The sequence below is a fragment of the Mus musculus genome, chromosome 3, assembly GCF_000001635.26.
Source record: "Mus musculus strain C57BL/6J chromosome 3, GRCm38.p6 C57BL/6J".
NCBI classification, from domain to species: Eukaryota; Metazoa; Chordata; class Mammalia; order Rodentia; family Muridae; genus Mus; species Mus musculus.
The window spans coordinates 121364593-121389163 of record NC_000069.6 but is presented as its reverse complement, the minus strand read 5'-3'; the positions used below and the strand labels follow the sequence as shown (position 1 = coordinate 121389163).

At 44.7% G+C, this 24571-nt stretch overlaps 1 long non-coding RNA gene and 1 pseudogene across 2 annotated transcripts; one reads left to right on the top strand and one right to left on the bottom strand.

Annotated features, from left to right (window-relative positions):
- Nucleotides 1-434: 434 nt before the first annotated feature.
- Gm33363 lies at nucleotides 435-20117 on the bottom strand. Of its 2 annotated transcripts, none has more exons than XR_867593.1 (4): nucleotides 19476-20117; nucleotides 15647-15763; nucleotides 11819-11891; nucleotides 435-776 (listed from the first exon to the last, which is right to left on the bottom strand). It is a non-coding gene; the product is annotated as a predicted gene, 33363 (long non-coding RNA). The 2 variants fall into 2 exon arrangements; XR_376015.2 differs by lacking the exon at nucleotides 435-776 and adding an exon at nucleotides 5309-5869.
- On the top strand, nucleotides 8381-9106 carry Gm5711 (predicted gene 5711; annotated as a pseudogene).
- Nucleotides 20118-24571: the final 4454 nt, after the last annotated feature.

Sequence of the window (24571 nt, the reverse complement as noted above, 5' to 3'; positions counted from 1 at the left end):
TCGCTGAATGAGTATTTGTGAGCTCAGTCTATATTCAGAAAATTCAAGACAGCCCTGCCATTTGGACTGGCCTTCGTGGGTTTCCGTTGACCTTAGTGTTCTGTTTTTATATACAGCGAAGTGGGAAACAGCTAAGACTTTCCTGGCTGGATCTCTTTTTCCCTTTACTTTCTGTCATTTCAGTTCCTGCTCGCATGTCTGCAGTGCAGTAACCCAAGGCCCTGAGACTGCATGGAAACCTTTGGCTGTAGTACAGGCTACACAGAGCATATTAATACGGCATGTCAACCCAGCCTGCACTCAGGATCCTTCAGAAGAGCTACATGATGGGACTCCAGGATGGATGGTATTAGGGACTTTCTGAAAATGCTTCCTGCTTCCCCCACCCCACCCCAAAGAAGGTAAGAGTTTAACAAGGGCTATGAAGAAATATATTTAAGTTAATAAAGCCTTTTATTGAGTGTTTATTGTGTGTGACTATGTGCTTCGTGTCTATTAACTCTCTCATCTTCAACAAAACAACCCTATAAAGACGTTCAAGCCATAATCTCCACCTTCCAAATGAAACAATCGAGGCAGGGGAGCAGCTCGGTAGCTTGGCAAGACAGGGTTTAAAGCCCAGCCAGCCTGGCACCAGGGCACAGATGTTCAACCACTCAGTCGGCTGTCTCCAGATTGAAGAGGACTTGATTGTGTCTGGCTTCTAGGATGTTAGGTTGTATTGGTTGAGTTTGTTTCCCATGCTCCTGGATCTCCAAGAACTGAACAAAGGGCATCTAAAATGTTGGAAAAAAGTCTTCAAAATGTTGTAGGCTTTGTTCTTACTAAATTTATCATGCAGCGTTCATTCTTTTCGAAATCGAACTGTTTATATAGCAACATGCCATCATTCAGCTATAACATGAAGGTGAGAAGGACACTTCCATCTGGAAGTGCTTTCGGTGACAATACTACCCCCCCCCACACAGTTTTATCCCCCCCACTATAACAGCACACTCTGGCTAGATGTAAGTCTTGGGTGTCACCACTCAGGGTCCATCCAACAATTTTGTTTTTGTTTTTGAGACGGGGGGGGGGTCTGTTTGACCTGGGGGCTCACCAATTAGTCTGTGCTGGGTGGTAGTAAGCACTAGGGTCTGAGTTGTTGCTTCAGCTTCCACTGAGCTTTGTAATCACACACACTGTCTGTAAGTGGGAGTTTCAGCCTCATTCTTGTCACTACCAGCCATGGGGTTTGTACAGACGTCCTAACTTTTCTGAGTTTAGTTTTCTTATACAAGAAATAGGGGTAGTGACAGCCCACATCCTGAATTGCTCCACTGCAGGAGTTCCAGTCCACTGAACTGAGGACTGACTAGAAGGACTAAGGCTTGCAGAAGCCAGGCTGCTTTTATAGGTAGCCCAGGAAGTCCCTGAACCTCACCCAAATCTGCTTCCTCCGGTGTATTAAGTGTTGAGGTTTGGTCTGTTGTTATGTATTGTAATGTGCTAAATTCTGTATCCCAAGGCCTAGTTATCATGCATACCAGCTTTTGTTGTGCAAACCTTGCTCCTTACCTTAAAACTATTGGCTGAATAAAAAACCCGGCTACAGCCAATTACTGGAGGGAATAGAAGTAGGTGGGTTTTCAGTTACCAAGTTGGGGGTCTCAGGAAGAGAGGAGAGAAGGAGGGTACCAGAGAGAGGAGGAAGCTGCCTTTAGAGGAGATGGACCGTGAGAACATGGCTAAGAGAAACAGCAAGCATTTGGGGTACACCACTGGGGGAGTAGCCAGTTCAGCAGTTAGGAAACTAGATTAAGGGTTACACCCCAGTAATTGTCAAAGCCAAGCAGAATAACGGTATTCTGAGTCTCCTTCATTCGGAAGCTAAACCATGATACGTTTAGATTGGTTCAACTACAATTAAGTTGTAGGTTATCAGTCATAAGTCCTATTTTAATCAGCTTTTTGGTCTCTATTCTTCCATTGCTAGGCACATAGACAGAAAAAGAAATATAACTGGGTTTTTCCACAAATAAGATGAGGTCATTTTTCTTCTGAATTCCACTGATTAGCATCCAGTCATCTGCATGGAGACAAAGGATCAATGTGCATCAAACAAAACTGGGGTGTGGCGTTTCCTTTAAAATTAGGATTATGGTCCGACAAGATGGCTCAGCGTCAGGCCAGAGGACCTGAGTTCAATCCCTGGGACCTGCATGACAGAAGAAAATAACTACGTCCTATGTGTTGTTCTCTGACCGTCGTATGTGTACAGTGGCATGTACACCTGCATGCATATACACATACAAATAAATAAATGCTATGATAAAATTTAATTAATTTGAATTATACAAAAAACCAGATGGAAACAAAGTAAAACAAAACAAAACAACCAGAAGATTGTCTGACCAAGGGAGGAAATGCTAGACTTCTCATGTTCCTAGTTATTTTTCTTCTACAAGGTAAATAAATATAACTTTAAATCAGCAGTCCTCAAATGTGGGTTATAATCTCTTCGAGGGTCTTAAATCAGACAACCTGCATATCATTTATATTATGAATTGTAACAGAAGCAAAATTAGTTATGAAATAGCAACAAAAATAACTTTATGGTTAGAGTTCCACAACATGAACAACTGTATTAAAGGGTCTCTCAGCATTCGGAAGGTTGAGAACCACTGCTTTAAATGAAGAAAATGACTTAATGAAATCATTTTTAAACATTGTCTCTGGGGGTTGGAGAGATGGCTCAGTGGTTAAGAGCACTTGCTGTTCTTACAGAGCAGGTGAATTGAGTTCCGGCAACCGCCTTGGGGTCACACACATCTGTCACTCATAGGAGGTCTGACACTCTCTTTGAGATCCAAGGGCACCAGGCAAGTAAATGCAGGCAAATACTCATATGTGAAAAATAAAACCAATCTAATTATTTGTTTATTTGTTTGTTTAGGTTTTTGAGACTGGGTTTCTATGTGTAACAGCTTGGGCTGTCCTGGAATTAAATTTGTAGACCAGGCTGGCCTTGAACTCACCTCTGTGATCCACCTGCCTCTGGCTCCAGAGTATTGTGCTTAAAGATATGTATCACTATGCCTGGCATGTGTGTGTATATATTATATATTACATATATATTAGTATATATATGTTATATATATATATATATATAGGCTCTGTGCTTGGGGAGGAAGCTTAATGGATAAAGCATAAAGCATTTGCAATACAACTATGGTGAGAGAGAATTTGGATCCCCAGAACCTGAGTGAAAGCCCGGTGAGTATGGTGGCATGCTTGTAAACCCAGTCTTCAGTGCTGGGCAGGCAGAGATGGGGACTGCCAGGGCAAGGGAGCTAGCCAGACTAAGCTGAATTTGGGGGGTAGGGTTGGCTCTGGGGTCAGTGAGAGACCCTGCCTCAGTATAGTGACCACAGTGACAATCAATACCAATCTCTGCTCACACACATGTGCATTAGCACACACATGTACCCATACACACACACACACACACACACACACACACACACACACACACTTGCACACATTGAGGGAGAGCTTTGGCCTGAGAACCAAAAGGCCAAGTTTAAGCTCAGCAGATTCTTATTTTCATTTATTCTGTCATTAGGCAGTTTTTGTTTTTGGTTTTTGTTTGTTTGTTTGTTTCCTTCAGGCTATCAGCATTGCAGGGCTCCTGAATGTGTTTAAACAGCGCATTCTTTAGAGTTGTGTCTTAGTCTTCAAGGCAACTGTTCTCTCTTCTCCGCTGTTTTGGATAAGAGGGAGTGGAAAGTGAGCCTATGAGTCAAAACACTTGCTTTAGGGCTTTAGGGTTTTGGTGATGAGAAACTCTGTGTTGTGTCATGCCCTGGGTTCTCTGTCCTCACCTTTGGGAGTTGCCTGCTCGGAATTCCACGTTAGAACAAAACATTATCCAGTTGAGATGATTTTTCTCTCGCTGACTCTAAACAGAATTAGCTTCTTTGTGTTTTGGCAAAGTGATGCTTCTAGGGGCCTGTCTTTTATTTCAACCCCCAAAATGGTTTATTTTATATCTCAGACTCCTATCCCAGTGATTACATTTGATTTATTTTGTGTGTCAGTCTAACCACTAAGCATATGTCACCACATCACTTAATTTATAACAGAACATGAATTTGCTGTGCTGGCTCCTCTAGTTAAAAGAGATCCAGTAATTTACAGCTGCCCACAAAAAAAAAAAAATCACAGTGAAGAAACTGAAGAACAATGGACAATAGCCAAGAGAGAGAGAGAGAGAGAGGAAGAGAAAGAGGAGGGGAGGGGGAAGAAGAGGAGCGGAGAGAGAAAGAGACTCCAAGGTAGATATGCTTTTTAAAAGATGTATTTATTTATTATTTGTGTGTGCGCTTGCCTGAGTTAGTATTTACTACCTGCACGAGGCCAGAGGAGGCCAGAAGAGAATGTCAGACGCCTTGGAACTGAAGTTACGATGGCTGACCTAGAGTGCAGGTGCTAGGAACCGAACCTGGGTCCTCTGCTAGAGCAGCAAGTACTCTTAACCACTGCGCCGTCTCTCCAGCCCCAGATAGCTGTCTTGGTTTGGACCTTTTTTGGTTGTTTGTTTTAAAGAGTTTCTTTTAAAACGTGTCTATTTTTTTTTCCTATTTTTTTCTTGGCCCATCTCCTTCAGACAGTACTGACAACACACCCTCCCCCCACACCACAGACATTCACTCACTATTCTTTTTTGAAAATCCAGTTGATTCAGCGAAAGGGATAAGGTTTTCTTTTCCATTCAGACTCCAGATTCGGGTGGGATAAGGAAAAAGGATTTCAAAGTTAATAAACATTCCCTTTAAAATCTTATTATATCTTTCATATCTTTTAGAGGTGGGGAAAAGTTTACAGAAAATCTAATGAAAATATGGCTTGTCTTTCTGGAAAATTCATAGATATATATTAGGTCCCCAAGCTACAGACACTTCTGCGGATTCCATTTTAAGAGTCTTTGTTGTTACCTAGTGGTGGTGGTGGTGATGGTGGTGGTGATGGTGGTGGTGGTGGTGGTGATGGTGATGATGGTGGTGATGGTGGTGGTGGTGGTGATGGTGGTGATGGTGGTGATGGTGGTGGTGGTGGTGGTGGTGATGGTGGTGGTGATGGTGATGATGGTGGTGGTGGTGGTGGTGGTGGTGGTGGTGATGGTGGCAGAGGCTTATGCCTTTAATCCAGGAGGCAGAGGCTCTTTGCATCTACAGAATGACTTCCAGCCCAGCCAGGGCTACATGGTGAAACCCTGTCTTGAAAAACCAAAAACCAAGAGAGAGAGAGAGAGAGAGAGAGAGAGAGAGAGAGAGAGAGAGAGAGAGAGAACTTTTGTCTTCAATGTCAAGGAGAGAGACTTAAAAAGTGCTCAACACACATTGTGACTCCAAAACACTTAAAGCGGGATTTATACATGCAATAAATGAATTTATATTTATAATACAGTGAATTTATTTTTTAAAAAGTTAACACATTTGATTAAATAAACACTGATTGTACCCCTCTCCTGAGGAGGAGGGGGAAAGCAAGGAAATCCTTCCACTGTAAACTGCCTTATTTCCTTTTCACACCAGGAAGGTGTTGTGTATAATAACGTCTGCCTATTCCAGATCTTAGGCAACCCCAGATTTATTCAGCAGCCCTCAGAGTCTTTAATTTTGTCAACATTCATCTACAAAAATGTTAGGCAACATTAATGAGAATTGTTTCCACTGATACCGAGTCAAGGCTTTTTCACACAGTCATTGATGCTCTGAAGAATTCGGTGCCTTCTGTGGCTCCAACAGGATCGCTCTCGCCTTGTTGGTAGGCGGAATGTACAGGTTGCTCACTAAAGACACGTGGCTGTTTGTCCCACTGTTTTTTTCTGGGGAGAAAGGTAAAACCTGGTTCTTCAAGAATTCCTCTAGGCATTCTTGCTAAAGGCAGTCTCAAATTAAAGGAAGAGTTGTTTATACCTCTAATAACAGACAGGAGGCATGGAGTATTCAGAGAATTCAGAAGGCGCCGGCTAAGAGGCACCACGTTTGGACATTGTTAAGCTCCACGACTCTACAGCATGTTAAGAGGCCAGGTTTCTCTCTAACCAGATCGTGAATGGAGCCTTTTCTCCATTTGAAGAAAGGCTACGCTATTACTCAACACATTCAGCAAAACACAGATATATGAGTTTCTTTTCAAGTTAATGTTTTCTCTTTCTTTCTCTTGGAGCATTCTTAGTTCCCTCTTAAGCCTTATACCACACGCTTCACTAAATGGCCAGTTCCCGTTTCCCCTGCTTGATCTGATGAAAAAGGCATTTCTGGCAATCTGTCTAGCTTTCTTCAAAATTTGATTAGTTTGTTTTATTTTTGATTAACTTTGTAAAATTAAAATACAACTCTATCATTTCCCTTCATTGCTTTTTCCTTCCTTTAACTCCACCCATCCTGCCCCCAACCCCACTCCCGGCTTCCTCCTTAGTTGTTATTGTTACACACACACACACACACACACACACACACACACACACACACACACACAACTACATCTATATGTGTACATATATTTATATAAAACTGTCCATTCTGTTCAGCATTGCATGTACATGATCTCAGGGCTCCCCACCTGGTATGGGATGACCAATTAGGGGGCCCCTCCATGGGGGAAATATACTCATCCTGCCGTCAGCATCCCTCAGTTGCCTGTAAGCCCTTGGCTAGGGATGGAGCTCCATGAGTTTCCCCCTTCACACATTAGCCTGACTACTGATGTCCTTGTTTAGGGCTTGTTTAGGGCTTGTTTAGGGCTTGTTTAGGGCTTGTTTAGGCAGCCATATTGTTGTGTAAGACTTCACAGCAGATTCCCTGGTCCACTGGCTCTTAAAGCCTTCCCGCTGCCTCTTCCTGATGTTCCCTGGGCTGTAGGTGCTGCAGTTGTACTGTAGAGGTAGCCTTTGGGGCTGGGAACCCCATGAAGTTTTTCTCTGCATTTTGACCAGTTGTGGATTTCTATAGTGGTCTCTGTCTGTTGTTTCTCCAGGGTCTTCCCTCCTGTTCCCACCAACAACAGTTGGATTGATGTCAGGGAAAGCCAACCAGGAGCTGGTGAGGGGAGAGATAGGGAACTGGGAGAACTGTATTTTTAAGCAATACAGGTTATAAGGTCCTTGGTTCCTATCTTCAACTCAAGACTCCCCTTTCCTGGACACCAATTAGTGAGCGAGTGTTGGCTCCTCTGTGCTATCGCTGCACTCTCTGCTCCATCCATCAAGTAACTTAGCCAATCTAGTGTCCGTGATGCATTTGTGGACACTCGCAGTCATATCTTGGACCGGCTTGCGCGCATTCCCATTTTCTTCCTTTGGCTTCTATGGGCACTTCCTCCCCTGCTCCTTCCCACATTAAGGGAGTTATAAATCTCATTACATAATGATTAGTTCATGGGACTCAGGCAGAGCTAATCAAAGAGAAAGAGGGAGAGGGAGAGGGAGAGGGAGAGCAAGCTTTTTCCTTTCGAGTTACTGAGATAGGGTGATATAAACCTGAAGGTTCTTGCAACATTTAGAATGAAGACAGATGGAAAGAGTTGCAGAGACAAAGTTCGGAGCAGAGACTGAAGGAAGGACCATCCTGAGACTGCCCCACTTGGGGATCCATCCCATAAACAACCACCAAACCCGACACTATTGTGGATGCCAACAAGTGCTTGCTGACAGGAGCCTGATATAGCTGCGTCCTGTGAGGCTATGCCAGTGCCTGACAAATACAGAAGTTGGATGCTCACAGCCATCCATTGAACGAAGAACAGGGTCCCCAATGAAGGAACTAGAGAAAGTACCCAAGCTGAAGGGATTTGTAGCCCCATAGGAGGGACAACAATATGAACTAACCAGTACCCCCAGAGCTCCCTTGGACTAAACCACCAATCAAAGAAAAACATGGTGGGACTCATGGCTCTAGCTGCATATGTAGCAGAGGATGGCCTAGTTGGCCATCAATGGGAGGAGAGGCCCTTGGTCCTGTGAAGGTTCTATGCCCCAGTATAGGGGAATGCCAGGACTAGGAAGCAGGAGTGGGTAGTGGGTGGGTTGGGGAGCAGGGGGAGGGAGGAGGGGAGAGGGGATTTTTCAGAGGAGAAACCAGGAAAGGGGATAACATTTGAAATGTAAATAAAGAAAATATCTAATAAAAACAAATTTAAGTGTTAAAAAAAAAAAGAAGACAGAGAGGGAAGAGCAGAGTTCCTGAAGGAGCAGAGGGAGAGGAGGTGAGATCTGAGCTGCATCTACAGGCTTTGAATGGGATTGACTCCTAGATTTTGTTGATAAAAATTAAAAAAAAAAGTTTTAAGTTGGGTTTCCATCCTATGAACCTTGAGAATTTTGACATAGAAAGTGGCTTTGTAGATACAACTTTCTGCTATCACTGCTTGCTGCAGGCATGGTCAACTTCACTTTGTTCCTCCGCATCACAGTCGATGTGAAATCCTTGGGCTTCGGCTCCTTCGAGCTGTTTGCGGACAAAGTTCCAAAGACAGCAGAAACCTTTTGTGCTCTGAGCATGGGAGAGAAAGGATTTGGATTCGAGGGTTCCTTCTTTCACAGAATTTTCCAGGATTCGTGTGCCAGGGTGGTGACGTCACATGCCACAGTGGCACTGGGCCCTCTACAGCGAGAAAGTTGAGGATGAGAACTTCATCCTGAAGTGTACAGTTCCTGGCATCTCGTCCATGGCAAATGCTGGACCAAACACAAACGGTTCCCAGTATTTTATCTGCACTGTCAAGACAGAGTGGCTGCATGGCTTTTGTGTGCTCTTTGGTAAGGTGAAAGAAATCATGAGCCTGTGGAAGTCATGGGATGTTATTGGTCCAGGAATGCCAAGACAAGCAAGGAGATGACCATCGCCGACTGTGGACAGCTCTAATTCTTGTGGGCATCTTACCCACTAGACCATTCCTTCTGCAGCTCAGGAGAGCATCTCTACCCCATCTGCTCACAATACCTGTGATCTCTGCTCTCACTGAAGGTCTTTAAGCTCCTTATTTTCCTCATCCCCCTCCAAGCCTAGCTGGATTGATTGCAGGGTTAAGTTTATGATTATCAATACAAACTAAATAAAAAAAGAACAATTTTGACATAGAAACCATATGGCTATGTATAATGAAGCCACAGCATTGCTTTAGGGCCTGGCGTGTGACCAGTCCACAGGCGCTGGAGAGGCTCAAGTGACAGATGATTCATTCAAACTGAATCTGAATATGCTCTGGCAGAGGGCAGCAACTGTGAGAGCAGGAAGGGTCTGACCATGTTAGTGGTCACAGGGACCACATGGTGTCGGGTGAGACACAGCTTCACAGACACACGGGGACAGAACATAGCACACTTAGAAGACAACCTGAGAGACATAGCTTCCAAAGACAGGAACCCTTGAGGCTGTGTCTTCTGTGTCTTTCCTAGCGACTGCCTAGCTTCAGCAAGCCACGCATCTAGACTCTTGATTGAGGAATGAGACATAGCAATCGTGCCAACCTCATTATATTATGAGTGTTTTGGGGGTACCATGGATATAATATATGTCGGCTATAACTATTATCAATATTTTTGAAGGTGGCTCTGTTATGGATTTCATTTATAAAATCATAGAATTATTGAAAGTAATAATGATGAGGCTTTGTGCAAGCAGGAAGGCTTACCTCTCGTCTTATGAGTAACACTGAAAACATCACCAGTGCCGGGCAGGGTGGTTCATGCCTGTAACTGATTCTCAAGCGGTATCATTGCCAGAAGCTTGAGGCTAGAGACTGAGTTCCCGACCAAAAAATAAAAAAATAAAAACAACCACCAAACTCTGGGGAGATAGCTCATTTGGTAGAGCGCATGCTAGGCAGGAAGGAGACCCTGGCTGGCATTCCCAAATGGTGACCCCTATAACCCCGGCACTCTGTGCAGTGAGTACGAGGGGCTAAAGATCATCTTTGGCTGTATAGCAAGTCGGGGCCCGCCTCGGACAATGAGAGCTTGTCTTTGAAAGGAAATCCTAGGTAATTTGAGTCCCTGTGTGCCTTGGTCTGGATTCAAATGTAAGAAGCTGAGCTGGAGGTGTCACTCAGATATAACATGCTTCCCTAGCTTGTGTCAGGCCTTACCTTCAATCCCCGGGAACATGTGTGCTCGATCAAAAATGCACAAAAGGGGTGGGGGCGGGGAAGTTTGCACTGAAGCCTTAGTGGACTTTTGCTGGTCATATAGTCCACTCTCCAGCCAAAATCCTCAGGAAAACATCAACATTGTTATTCAAAGCATTTGGACTCACAGTGGATCTTGGCATGTGACCATGAAGGTCACTGACCTCCAGGTCAGGCACTGGGCTCCGGCAGCCTGATTACATTTGTGCTTTATCCAGATGGACAAACAAGAGTCCAGGGAAGTCAAAGGACTTATCCATAGACCTAGATCACCAGCACCAACACTGGGGCTCAGGTCTCCCAACTCTGACTTCACAGGCGTGAGGTATATCCTTGGTCACTTCCACACTGGTCATTCTCGTGGAGAGTAAGGCAGCACTTAACGATTTTAACTAATTATTATTTTATAATTATTATTTTATATTTTGTAGTACTTGGAATGGCAGCCAGGGCCTGTGCATGTGCAGCAAGCACTCTGGCAATGAGCTGTATCACTGGCCCTTCATAAAATCTGCTTTAGGGAAGGGTCTTGCTAAAAGTTGGCCAGATTTGTCTCAGACTTCAATCCTCCTATCTCAGTATCTTGAGTAGCTGGAGTGTACCACCAAATCTGCCTTTTAATTATTTTTCTTGATTTTTAATGTATGTGTGTGTGTGTGTGTGTATGTGTGTGTGCGTGCGGGTGTATGTATCTCTGTAAGAGTATGTGTGGATGCCCAAAGAAGCTGGAAGAGGGTTGAATCCCATCAAGTTGGAATCACAGACAGTAGTATCTGCTGGCCATGGGAGGTTAGAACAGAGCTCCACTGGAGAGCAGCAGGCACTAACCGCTAGCCCGCATGCCAACTTTACTAGTGTAAAATCTTAAGAATTTTCCTATGGGGCTGGAGAGATGGCTCCGTGGTTGAGAGTGCTGACTGCTCTTGCAGAGGTCCTGGGTTCAGATCCCAGCAACCACATGATGGCTCGCGGCCACCTGTGATGGGATCTGATGCCCTCTTCTGGTGTGTCTGAGGATAGCTACGGTGTGCTTATATACATCGAATGAATAAATAAATCTTAAAATTTTTTTTTTCCTATGGTAATAAATATTCTCCAGGAATGTGATTTTTTGTTTGTTTGTTTCTTTGTTTTTATTTGTTTGAGATAAGGTCTCTTTACATAGCCCTGACTCTCCTGGAACTTTGTAGACCGGCTGACTTTGAACTCACAGAGATCTACCTGCCTCTGCCTTCCAAGTACTGGGAAGGTGCACACCCCCACCACAGGTGATTTTGTTTCTGAGACAGAATCTCCACAGGTTGCCCAAGCTTGTCTTCAGCTCTTAGGCTCAAGTAATGTTATTACCTAAGGAGTGGTGGAGACCATAGCTATGCACCGTAGTGTCCTGGTCAGAAAATGACTTCTGTGGTACTGGGAGTTGAAGCTGGGACCTTGCACACTCGAAGCAAACCACAGTACTATAGCTCAAACCCCATAAAACTTCCTTCCTTCCTTCCTTCCTTCCTTCCTTCCTTCCTTCCTTCCTTCCTTCCTTCTTTCCCTCCCTCTCTCCCTCCCTCCCTCCCTCCCTCCCTCCCTCCCTCCCTCCCTCCCTCCCTTCTTCTTTCCCTCCCTCCCTTCCTTCCTTTCTGAGAAAGGAACTTACTTTGTGTCTCAGGCAGGCCTTCAATTTACAGTCAGTCTTCAGACTCATGGCTGGGATTGCAGGTTACCACATCCTGTAAGAATGTATGTGGTTGTGTGTGTGTGTGGTATGTGTGTGTGTGTGTGTGTGTGTGTGTGTGTGTGTGTGTGTGAGAGAGAGAGAGAGAGAGAGAGAGAGAGAGAGAGAGAGTCTATGTTGGCGTATGTAGTTCCACATGCACATATATATGCATACATATATGGAGGTCAAATGTCAATGTGCTTTCTTTAATTGCCACCTTACCTTTTAAAAGTTAATTAATTAATTAGAGATAAGGTCTTGTACAGCCCTGGTTGGCTTGGAAGTCACTATGCTGACAGGTTGAACTCAAACTCCTAGTGATCTCTCTGCCTCCCAACTGCTGGGATTAAAGTTGTGTTACCATACCCGACACCACTTTACTTTTTGAGACAAGGTCTCTCCCTGAACCTATGACGTGTCAGTTTCGTAGCTTGCTGGGTGATGAGCCCCCAGGGTGGTCCTGTCTCTGCTTCCCCAGTGCCAGGATTACAGGTAAGCACTGTCCTGTTCAGCTTTTACATGGGCTCTGCAGATCCAAACCCAGAGCCTCCTGCTTATGCAACAAGCACTTTACCAACAAAGCCATCTTTGCAGCCCAATAGCATAATTTTTAATCCTGGTATAATTATTATGTGGCAAGCATTATTTTATTGAATATTTACTCCTTTTTTTTTGCTTTGTTTGCCATTATTATTGTATCTGACATTTACAGAAGCTCTTTAATGTGCTGTCTTACTTCCAAGCTCTCTGTTTCTGGGTTCCTCATCTGTAAATCAGAAGGGAGCCACACTATTCCTAAAGGTATTGAGAGAACCCAGTGAATTTGGTGTCTGTGAAAACTACCCGGCACCTAAGTCCTTAATTCCATTTGCTACAACTTTATTCCTAACTTACAATATTGCTAACTTCAGGTACTTGGGGTTGGTTAGTATCCAAAACAGAGCTACATTGACTACTTGCTAATAAGCACATCAAATGATGCCCTCTGAAAATATTGCATAGTTGTGTGTGTGTGTGTGTGTTTTTCAGCAATTTGCTTTTTCAAAATACCCATAATTTGCTGAATGTATTATGAATAACTATTGAACTCCTATTCCATTAGATTTTTATCTCTGTGCCCCAGGCTGTCCTTGCAGGAAAGGTGGAGGGTCTCTGCATATCAGAAGTTATTTCTCAGCATTAGGGTTTAAAGGAAACAAAGGCCTGTTAATGTGATTGGCTAGACATTCTTTCAACAAGGTTACCGTCTAGTTAAGTTACCGTCTTGAAAGCCTGTGGTTGGACCAGCAGCTGCAGGTCAGAAGTTCAGAACAAAGAGTAAAATCCCAGGATTAACTGTCATACTTTCGAATCAAATATTTCTCTGTTGAGTCAACTTCCCATGGCAGTTTCTTTGGGGTGCGGGGGGGGGGGGCTTTGCCACCACTGCTGTCTGTCTGTCACATTCTCAGTTGGTACCAACAAGGTAGGACACAGGAGAAAGGCAAGGTACCGGCTAGAGGCTGCTTTTCAGGAGGGTCTCAGGGGAGTACCAGAGGTCCGTAAGGAGTGTGGTTTTCTCATTTGGCAGCACAGTGGGAAAAAACTGTCTAAGCTCTGGCTGTGCCAATAACCAGCCGTGCACCCAAAGTAAATGACTCAATTTTTTTTTTCTTTTATAAAGTTAAAAACTTCTGTTTTGCTTTGTTCTTCAGATTCCTGTTATATAGTTTTTCCTTTTCAAAAAGAGGTGGTAGGCCAAGCATGGTAGCCCATGTCTATAATCCCTTCATTTCAGAGATAAAATAGGAGGATCAGAAGTTCAAGGCTAGCCTTAGCTACACAGTGGATCTGAGGCTAGCCTGTGTTGCATGAGACTCTGTCTTAAAAACAAGACAACAAAAAATAAAGTGGTCACCATGATGCCCCATTCAGCCCACTGCCGACATTTACAAGATCCAGGCGAGAACTTGGACAAACAAATGCCCCTGTTCCCAGCTTCCCCGCTGCTTCTCTTTCTACTTGGCCCATTCCCTACAGTGAGAACTTCCTTGTGTAGTGCCCATTCCTTATCACACAGGGCCAACACCATCCACATTCCCCATTGCCAGCGACTCTGCCATCTCTGAGTCCCAGGCAGGGCTCACTTGTATTCATTCCATAGACAAGAGACCCACGGAGGCCCTAGAAGTAAGCTGGGCCACAAAGACAGGATTCTGTTCAGTTTCAAACAGAAGTGTGGCCGCATCCTATGTCCCCCTGGGGAGATAACTGAAGTGTGGTCTCCTTTGCTTGGCTTTGAGGAGTAAATGAGTCAAAGCATATTCAGCATAGCATAGTACCTGGCCTGTGGTGAGTCCTCAGTCAGTGATGGAGGGTGGGGGTGTCACAATTGGGGTAGCTCCTACTGCTGCTGGAAGGATCTCAAAGATGATCGATACTGTTCAAATCCCTTTTTTCCCTTCCCACTTCTATTTTTCTTTTTCTCTTCCTCTTCCTCTTCCTCTTCCTTCCTTCCTTCCTTCCTTCCTTCCTTCCTTCCTTTCTTTCTTTCTTTCTTTCTTTCTTTCTTTCTTTCTTTCTTTCTTTCTTTCTTTCTTCAGGTACTTGTGGTTAGTATCTTTCTTTCGTTTGTTTTTTCGAGACAGGGTTTCTCTGTATAGCCCTGGCTGTCCTGGAACTCACTCTGTAGACCAGGCTGGCCTCAAACTCAGAAATCCACCTGCCTCTGCCTTCCAAGTGCTGGGATTAAAGGTGTGTGCCGCCACTGCCTGGCCACTTCTATTTTTCAAGACAGGGTTTTTCTGTGTAGCCCTAGCTGTCCTGGAACTCGCTCTGTAGACCAGGCTAGCCTGAAACTCATATATATATATATATATATATATATATATGACTGCTAGGATTAAAGATGCACGTTACCACTGCCCAGCTTCAAACTCTTCCAGCTTCAAACTCTTTTATGTAGTAAGGAAACTCAAACACTGAAAATCATCAATTGGCCACGTTAAAGGCATGTGGATGGGAAAGCCAGCACGCGCACACAGGGCCTCACTGGGCAGCTGCCTTCCCTGATCCACAGCACAGTTGCTGGAGCAGCAGAGGCAGGGGACACTTTGAGGTCAGCCATCCTTTGCTCCGGCTTGGGGAGTGTGTCCTTAGAGAAAGGGGAGCATTCAGTGAGTTAAAAAGACTCCAGTAAACATCTGGTCAAGCTGACTCCGGAATGCCTCAAATATTTACCGAGCAATGAGAGGTGCAGGCCTTAGGCTGATAAAGAACTCGGTGACATTTTGTGGCTGGTAGCAGTCTGTTGGCTAAGAATATCACATTAGGAAAACAGATTCAGGTTTATAGACCAGGTTGGCAGGCTGAAACTTTGAACCTTGTGAGTTAAACGTGAAATAAATGCAACACTTAAACGGCCTTTCTTGTTCTCGTTGTAAAACCTAGTTTTATGTTTATTTTGTCTACAATCAACATTCTTCGGTTTGGAAGGATCCGAAGAGTTTTTCTGTGACATATACTCGTGTGTGTGTGTGTGTGTGTGTGTGTATGGCATCTGCATTTATAGTGTTCATACATACATGAGTATATGGGATCATGCGGGGACATGTGCATGACTGTACATGTGACAGCCAGATGCCTTCCTTACTCATTCTCCACTCACTGCGACAGAGTCTCTCACTGAACCCAGAGCTCGCAGGCCAGCCAACTCTGTGGGGATTCCTGCCTCCACCTCTCCCCTGCTGGGATTGGAGGCAGGCCACCACTCCCACCTTGATTTCTTACCTATATCCATCCCAGTGATCTGGACTCTGTCTGACAACTGATTTCTCCAGTGAGCCATCCCCCAGTCCTGCAGTTTGGGCGTTCATCACCAGCAGTCCCATCGTTAGCTATATTTCCCTAGAGATTGCAAATGTATTTCATGAAAACAAACAAACAAACCACAATATTCACAACATCATTACATAAAACAGCCCCAAACCAGGAATTACTGAAATGTCCGTCAACTATTAAATGGGTAAATGAAATGTGCCAGGTAGAGACAGACAATGGAATATTATTCAATCGATAAAAGGAATGGAATAGGGACTAGGGAGATGGCTCAGTCAAATGTGCTTGTCATGTAAGGATGAAGGCCAGAGGTCAGGCTCCCAGCGCCCATGTGATAAATCAGGCATAGCAGCATGTTCCTGCAGTACAGTTCAGGGTTAGGGGCAGCAGAGAGATGCTGATCAACAGAACTTGCTGGCCAGCCAGTCTATCTCTACCAGTAAACTCAAATTCAGTGAAAAAAACCACATCTCAAAGAATAAGATGGAGGGTGACTGAGAAGGACATTGTACTTCAGTATGTATAGTTACATGCACTCATGAGTGTGTACATACCCTATACCACACACATACACACCATACACTACCACACACACACACGCACACATGCACTGTATTCTATCAGTGAAACTTGAAAATACTATGTTAAGTGAAAGAAGCTAGTAACAAAAGACAAATAAATCCTTCTTATAAATGACCAATCCACAGAGAGAAATTGGGCCAGCAGAATCCGAGGGCAGTGGAAGGTGACATGGAAGAGTTACTTCTAACACATGTGAGTTATGTGTGTCTGGAATTCGTAATCATGGTCATACAACTGTGAATGTACTAAAACCCACTGAACTACACATGGGTGGATTTTATGTGAATTATATCCCAGTGGAAACCACTATGGCCAGCATGGAATAACTTGCTCCTTCAAGCTCAGTAAAGTGGTCTCATTTTTAATCACACCAGCATGGCCTCTCCTGCCCCCTGGGCCAGTGTGACGGAAATGTACTAGACTTTTTTTTCTTTTTTTTCCAGACAAGGTCTCACTATGTAGGCCTGGCTCTCCTGGAACTCCCTATGTAGAACAAAGAGACTGGCCTCAAACTCGCAGAGATCCCATGCCTCTGCCTCTCAAGTGCTGGGGTCAAAGGCATGCACCATGTCTGGCATTATAGTTTTCAAATTGGTCTTTTACGCCTCAGCTTCTCTCTTCCCTCTGAACTGTCTTTTCCTGAATTTGAGGTCCTTAGCTACTTGGAACACACCTGAAGTGACATTTGCACTCAGAGTCCTGATATGATCACTCTCTGGAAGAGTGAACCCAGCCACACTGCAGAGGAACTCAAGGCTCACGGATGGGCAGGCTGTGCGTAGACACCGTGTTGACAGATCTTAGTACAAACTTGAGTCATGGTGCTTCAGGCCTTGGATCTTCGAGCTGAGCCTGTTGAGTCACTCCTAGCCCTTTTAGTGTCCTCCACCCCCCTGTCTCCCCACTGAAGCTCAGACACCATGAAGCTGAAGAAGCCTTTCCTTCTAGACCCTGTGAAGTGCTGACCCACAGAGTCTGTGGGCTTCATTAAATGATGCTTGTTTCCCACCGCTAATTTGTAAATTGATGCAGAGCAACAGGTAATTAGGGCCGGAAATACAGCTAAGTCTAATGTGTGCATGGTTTCCAGCCTGGCACTGCAAATAAAATGAAAAGCTAACTGGAAAAATAACTTTCAGAAGAAGCCAGTTTCTCCAAGTTCGGTTACTTTGGCTTACTATTAAAAGAGGAAGCAATCTCTTGCCCCCAAGGCGAATGGAAGATGTGCTCCTACATCAGGAGAGGAACAGGATTTTTCTCTTCCCCTCCTTGGGTTGGCCTCATGTCACAGTGAAAGAGAAACCAGTGGATGCTTGGAAATCTTTTAACCATATGCAGATGAATAAGCAAATGGCTGGACTCGAATCCTAATCTCTTTTCCTTTCCTGTGGAGCTGAGATTTTTGTTTCCACTCTTAAACTGGAGCCTTTGAAACAGAAGTCATGTGTCTCTTAACATGACGATTAGCAGCAAGAATGTGAAAAAGGAGATAGCCAGGAAGTGTGAAGCCTTAATTAACACCCAAGTCATTTGCCTGAAAGCAAGAACAATGTTTTTGGCAGGGAAGTATGAAATCAGCTTTTCTGTCTATTTGGAACTCTCAAAGCCCACCCCCCACCTTAGTCTTTTAAAATATTGATTTCACGTTTAATGACTTTATAAAAAGAACTTTAAAAAAGTTTTCAGCCTGGCTCCCGTGACTGAGACATGGTCATCTTCTGTAAGAATTTGGGGGGGGGGGCTCGCCCCATTTCAGGGCCCCATGTGGCTGCAGACCCTCTGGAGATACAAATACTGGCTAGAATAAAACTGAAGAAAAGCCAAGCAACAGCAGGAGGGATGGAAGAGGCTGGAACGGCAGGCTCTTGTCTCTTCTCAAAAAGAGGGGGTGTGGGGGGAGATGGCTTCGTTCTTCGTTCAAGAGAAGGGAAGGGAAAGAAGACAGTTTATGGAAATACTATACACAGAGCTGTCCGGGAGACGTCGACAAATCAAAAGCCCAAACCAGTCCTTATCCGGTCCCAACCTAGTAGGCAGATTAAAAGAGGCTCAGTTCTCAAACTGATTTTTCCTGAATTATCTGGGCCTAAGATCATGCAGAGTATGTGAACGGGCCTGAGCCATGGTCACCGACAGTCCACAAGCATGCAGGCTGAGCCAATAGAGGCCAGACAGACAGAGCGAGACTAAAATGCTCTCCTTAAGATCTTACTGAAAGTCTTCTGACTCCCAGGTCTGTCACCAGAGAGGGAAAGGGAACACGCAGATGAAACAGCTGTAGCCACGCCCCATCCCGCAGCAATGTGGGCAGGCAGCGGGTAAACACATGGGCAATTGCTACAGAAGCATCCGGCGTCATTTCTAGTTCTTCCGTACTATGTGCGAGCGAGCGTTTCCACAGTTAAAAGGTCCAAAGCAGGGAGAGATGACTCTGCAGGTACAAGTGCTTGCTGCTCTTGCAGAGGACCCAGCTTCAACACCCAGCACCCACAGGGTGACTCGCAACCACCTGTTACTCCGGCTCCAGGAGATACCATGTCCTCTTCTGAGTGTACCAGACATGCATGTATGCACATACACCCGTACAGGTAAAACATTCACACACACACCCCCAATGTTAAAAAGAAATAAATCATTGAACAATTTTAAGTTCTAAAAGTAGGGCTGGCAAAGATAGATAAAGTGTTAACACGAGCAACGAAAATAAATCCAGTCGGGCAGCGGTGGCGCATGCCTTTAATCCCAGCACTGGGGAGGCAGAGGCAGGCGGATTTCTGAGTTTGAGGCCAGCCTGGTCTACAGAGTGAGTTCCAGGACAGCCAGGGCTACACAGAGAAACCCTGTCTTGAACACCCCCCACCCCAAAAAAAATCCTAGAAAGAAAAGAACTTGGTTTCTGAGGTAAGAGTTTGTGTATGAGAACTGTGATAAGACAGACCAACCAAAGCAAGAAGAAAGGGCTCATTTTTGGGTGTATGGTCCCTAGAGGGCTAAGTGCCTGTCACCATCACAGCAGGGAAGCCGTGCAGGAAGCAGACCAAGGCAGCTGGAGTAACAGCAGAGTGCTCACATCTCAGAGCACGAGCAGGAAACACGGGCAGGAAACAGAGCAGCTGAAAATGGCATGGGTCACTTGTAACCCCCCCCCCCCCCCACACACACACACATCCGTGACATACTTCCTCCAGCAAGGCCATACCTTCTAATTCTCCTCCAACAGCCACCAACTGTGAGCCCAGTAGTCACAGGCTTGGGACTTATAAGGCACATCTCATTCAGACCAAAAACAGGCAGTGCCGATGAGGCGGTAGTGACATCATAGATGACATCACTGGGTCAAAGAGCTTGGCCTGGTTGGGTGGAACATGAGTCCCTGCTCTCCTTGTTGTTGGTGATCTCCAGCCAGCGACAGTTCAAGCACCTTTTTTTTTTCTAAGAAGCTGCATTTGAGGTCTGGGATTGTCATTTCTTCTAGGATCAGACCCTTGGCCAAGTATGGGCTTCGATCTGAAAACTTCTCCCTTCGTTTCCCCATTTTCACTTCACAGGCTCACAGATGTTGGAACCGTAGGCAGGGACTACCAGGTTTGACTTGAGAAGATAAAGACATTTTTTTTTTCCAAAACAAAATTAAAAAAAAAAAGGGGGGGGGTGGAAGCGGGGAAGAGCAGTTAATGGGAGCCTTGCAACTACGAGGACTAAATTCTGCCAGCAATGACCTGTATGAGCTTGAAGAAAGAGCCAGGGTCAGCTGTCACTTTGAGTTTACCCTTGTGAGACTCTGAGCAGACAACTAATCAAAGTATTATGCCAACCAGGTGGTAGTGGCGCACACCTTTAATCCCAGCACTCGGGGGGGGGGGCGCGGGGGGGGGGGAAGGAGGCAGGCAGATTTCTAAGTTCGAGGCCAGCCTGGTCTACAGAGTGAGTTCCAGGACAGCCAGGGCTACACAGAAACCCTGTCTTGAACCGCCCCGCCCCCCCCCAAAAAAAAGCATTATGCCAATGAGCTCCTGTGGTGGTGTGAGTGACAATGCCCCAATAGGCTCTCAGATATTTGCATACTTGGTCCCCATTGGTGGAACGGTTTGGAAAGGATTAGGAGGTGTGGCTTTGTTGTGGAAGGTGAGTCACTGGGGGTGGCTTTGAGGTTTTAAGAGACCAAGTGTTCTTTCTCTGCCTGCTTCTTGTGGACCAAGAAGTGAACTCTCAGCTGTTCCTTCCCCATGCCTTTGCTTTGCCACATGAACTCAAAGCCTCTGAAACTGTAAGCCCCATTAAACACTTTCCTTTATAACTTTTCTCAGTCATACGTTTTGTCATAGCAACAGAAAAATAACTAAGACAGACCGCAAATATATTTTTCAGGTCACTAATTTTGTGGAAACTTGCTAGGTAGAAATAAATGAATTCACAAATCAGCAGCTGAGTAACAGGTACCAGAGAAAGTATTGCTTTGATGTCATTTAGAGCAGCATTTCTCAGGCTGGGCCCTCAGAGACACTTGGCGTTGTGACCTCAGGAATCCATGAGGTCAAAATCATCTTCACAGAAATCCTGCCGTGTTATCTGCCTGCCCTCTTCCCACATTCCTTTTTTTTTTTTTTTTTTAGATTTATTTATTATTATACATAAGTACACTGTAGCTGTCTTCAGACACACCAGAAGAGGGCATCCGATCTCATTACAGATGGTTGTGAGCCACCGTGTGGTGGCTGGGATTTGAACTCAGGACTTTTTTTTTTTTTTTGAGACAGGGTTTTTCTGTGTAGCCCCGGCTGTCCTGGAATTCACTTTGTAGACCAGGCTGGCTTCGAACTCAGAAATCCACCTGCCGCTGCCTCCCAAGTGCTGGGATTAAAGGTGTGTGTCGTCAATGCTCTTAACCGCTGAGCCATCTCACCAACCCTTCCACATTTTTATTATTATATTCCTCCTCCTCCTCCTCTTCCTCCTTCTTCTCCTCCTCTTCTTCTTCTTCCTTCTCCTTATTATTATTAGAGTTTCCAGATCCCATTATACATGATGACATCATGGCTGTTAATCGAATATATCCTTGCAGGGTAAATACTGATAAATGAGGCTCACAAGTAGAATCTCACTGGGAACTTTGAGAATGCTAAATGTATAGTAAGTAAGACTAAAAAGCTCCAGAATGAACCATCACCGGAGCAGGCCTGGACCAAGTCTGGATGTATATGAACTTATGTGTTTAATTAATGTCAGTATTTTGTTCAGAATCATAGTGTGAGTATTGTCAACTGCAGAACAAGGGGACCACATTAGGATGTTATGCTGTCTCTGAAGCAAGCAAACAAACAAACGAAAACCCTATGAATGAAGTTAGTAATGTGATCCTTCCACAGAAGTTTTTGAGCACATGGCCTAGCCAAAAGGTAGGAAACTCCATGGTAACCTTGCTTGCAAATGGCCGTGTCACAGAGTTCTCTGGAGAAGCAACCCAAACTGCGCTCTAGGAGACCAGGAAGACTATGGAGGTGAAATTTAAGTTTGAAAGAGAAGACAGTGTGATGGGTATTATTGGTTGTCAACTTGACTACATCTGGAATGAACTACAATCCAGAAATGGAGGACACTCCTGTGACCCAGATCTTGTGATGACACATGCCTTTAGTCCAGATCTTCAGGTGGGAAGACACACCTTTAATCTGGGCCACACCTTCTGCTGGGAGCCTATATAAAGACATGGAAGAAGGAAGCTTTTGGTTTCTCTTTGCCTGCTTGCCCTCACCTTGCTAACACATCCATTCCTTCACTGGCATTGGGGCTTGCTTCTTTGGGATTCTATCATATACAGGAGACCAGCTGAGACACCTAGCCTTGTGGGACTGAGCAGCTACTAGATTCTTGGGCTTCCCAGTCACAGCTGCCCATTGTTGGATTAGTTGGACTGCAGCCTGTAAGTCATTCCAATAACTCTTTCCACCCCTCTCTGTGTGTGTGTATATGTGTGTGTGTATATATATATATACACATATATATACATACATATATATGTAATATTTTATATAATTTATATAAAAAGAGAGATTCATTCCATATGTTCTGTGACTCTAGAGAACCCTGACTAATATAGATATTTTAACATGGCCTTTCAAATCTCAGCTAAAATGTCTTTTTCTGAAGCTCTCCCTGATAGCTCTTTCCAGAGCAGTGAGAACACAATCCACTCCTTCATAGCACCCTGCTTATTCCTTACTAGTACTGTGTAAGTAAGTCTGGGATTGGAAATGTAGCTATACACTCCTAGATTCAAACCTCAGTATTGAAGAGGTTTTTTGTTTGTTTATTTGTTTGTTTGTTTGTTTTTAAAGCAAACATGTATTAGATGCTAAAGAAATCTGGGTCAAATCCAGGCTCTTTTATTTTCTAGTTTATATCATGTTTTGTTTGGTATTTTTGAGATAAGATATGTAGCCCAGGCTACCCTTGCTGTTTCAGATTCCTGAGTGCTGGGGACATAGTCACAAACCATGTCTGGCTATATAATATTTAGTAATTTATTTAGACTCTCTGTGCTTTAACACCTTAAGAAAGATGTGTCAATCAAATCAGATATTTATGTTGAGCTGCATTTAAGTTGTGGCCATGGAGGATCAGGAGATAGCACTATGGCAGAGCACTTACCCAGTACCCAGGTGTGTGTGTGTGTGTGTGTGTGTGTGTGTACCATGGGACTGAAAAGGAATGGGTAGACATATGGTAGGTAGTATGTCAATGGCAGAATCAACAGACAAATTCAGCGAATGAGAGAACAGTAAAGGCCATGCCAAAGAAAGAAGAAAGGATACGGGAAGTCCTGGCAATACTAATTTTTTTCTCTTTTCCCCTTGGGTGTTATAGTTGAATCAGGCTTTATGATGCTAGACAATTGTCCTATCACTGTATGATGCTTAACACTTAAGAGATGTTCCTATCTGTGACTAAAGGTACACAACGCTGCAATGCCAACAAACCCCTTTTAGTCAGGGCTGGGGAGGGAGGTGATACAGTGTCTGCATGCAAGACTGGGAACCTGAATTCAGACGCCCTGGAATACACACAAAAGCCTGGAGTGGTGGTGTGGGCCTGTATTTCAGTGCTAGACATGGAGAGGAGTCCAGGGGCTCATAGGCTTTGCTGAGTGGGAGAGAGAGCTTCAAGACAGACTCTGCCTCAAAAGACTGCGGAAGAAACCTTGTCAGCTTCGGGTATTCATCTGCACTTACTTGCACGGGGGTTACCCCCATCTCTCCTTTTAGCAGATAGATGGGGCTTTATAAAAAAACGAAATGCACTGACTCAGCCTAAGACACAGTGCATACAGTAAGGGGACAGGCTTCCTAATCTTAACTTGCTGTGTCAGAAGGTAATATGCTTAAGTTGCTTTTGTAAAAGAAAGCTTGGCCTTTTGTGGCAAGGCCCTCTTGGTATCCAGTTTAAAGTCCGACAATGTTCTTGTTGTTGACATGGAATGCAGTGCCCTCCGTTCCAGGCGTGAGCTTCCTGCCATGACTTCTGGGCATCCTTTCTGAAACAAACCTTCTGACCTGGAAGGCTGCTGAGCCCTTTTCGGGATAGTTGAATGGTAGATAAAAATCTCCAGGGAAGTAGGTGTGGGCAGGATGTGTGGTTTCCCTGCCTCTCGTCTGAAGGCTGGTTCAGTTCGTTTGGCATAAACGGGGTCTCAGACTATAAAAAGGTTCATTCCGGAGTGTTCCAAGAGAAGCACAAAAGAACAAGCTACCTAGTGATCTTCATTTCAAGTTGAAACTAGAACATTTCTCTGCAACCGGTAGAAAAAGGCACGGCAAGGAAACCGTCTCTTACTATAACCTCAAAGCAGCCACCTCTGGCCAGTGCATCTGGCTCTGTAAGAGTACATGCGGCAGGGCATGTACAGGCTTACAGAATAATCTAGAGCAAGCAGCACGCACGGTAACAAGTGTTTTTACTCTGACTCTGAGTGTGCGCAGCAGACTGAAGCCGGGGAAACAGTTCCTAGCTTTCAGTGATACCGTACAGAGACTCTTCCCTGGCACTGCAGGCTCGTCACTAAGTAGGCCCTGCAGGCATTTAGGATACAGGACACCTTTAGTATACTTCCTTCTCCCTGACCTGAGACCCTTTGCAATAGGAGTATCTGTGGGCTGAGGGAAGCTACGGTACAGTCCTGATAGGCATCAATGGGTCTGAATGCAGCCGCTTTAGCCAAGGCCACTTAGGAATAAAGCACACAGACAGAATGACTCTAATATGAACCAAATGCATACCCTGCTGCCACCGAAGAACACT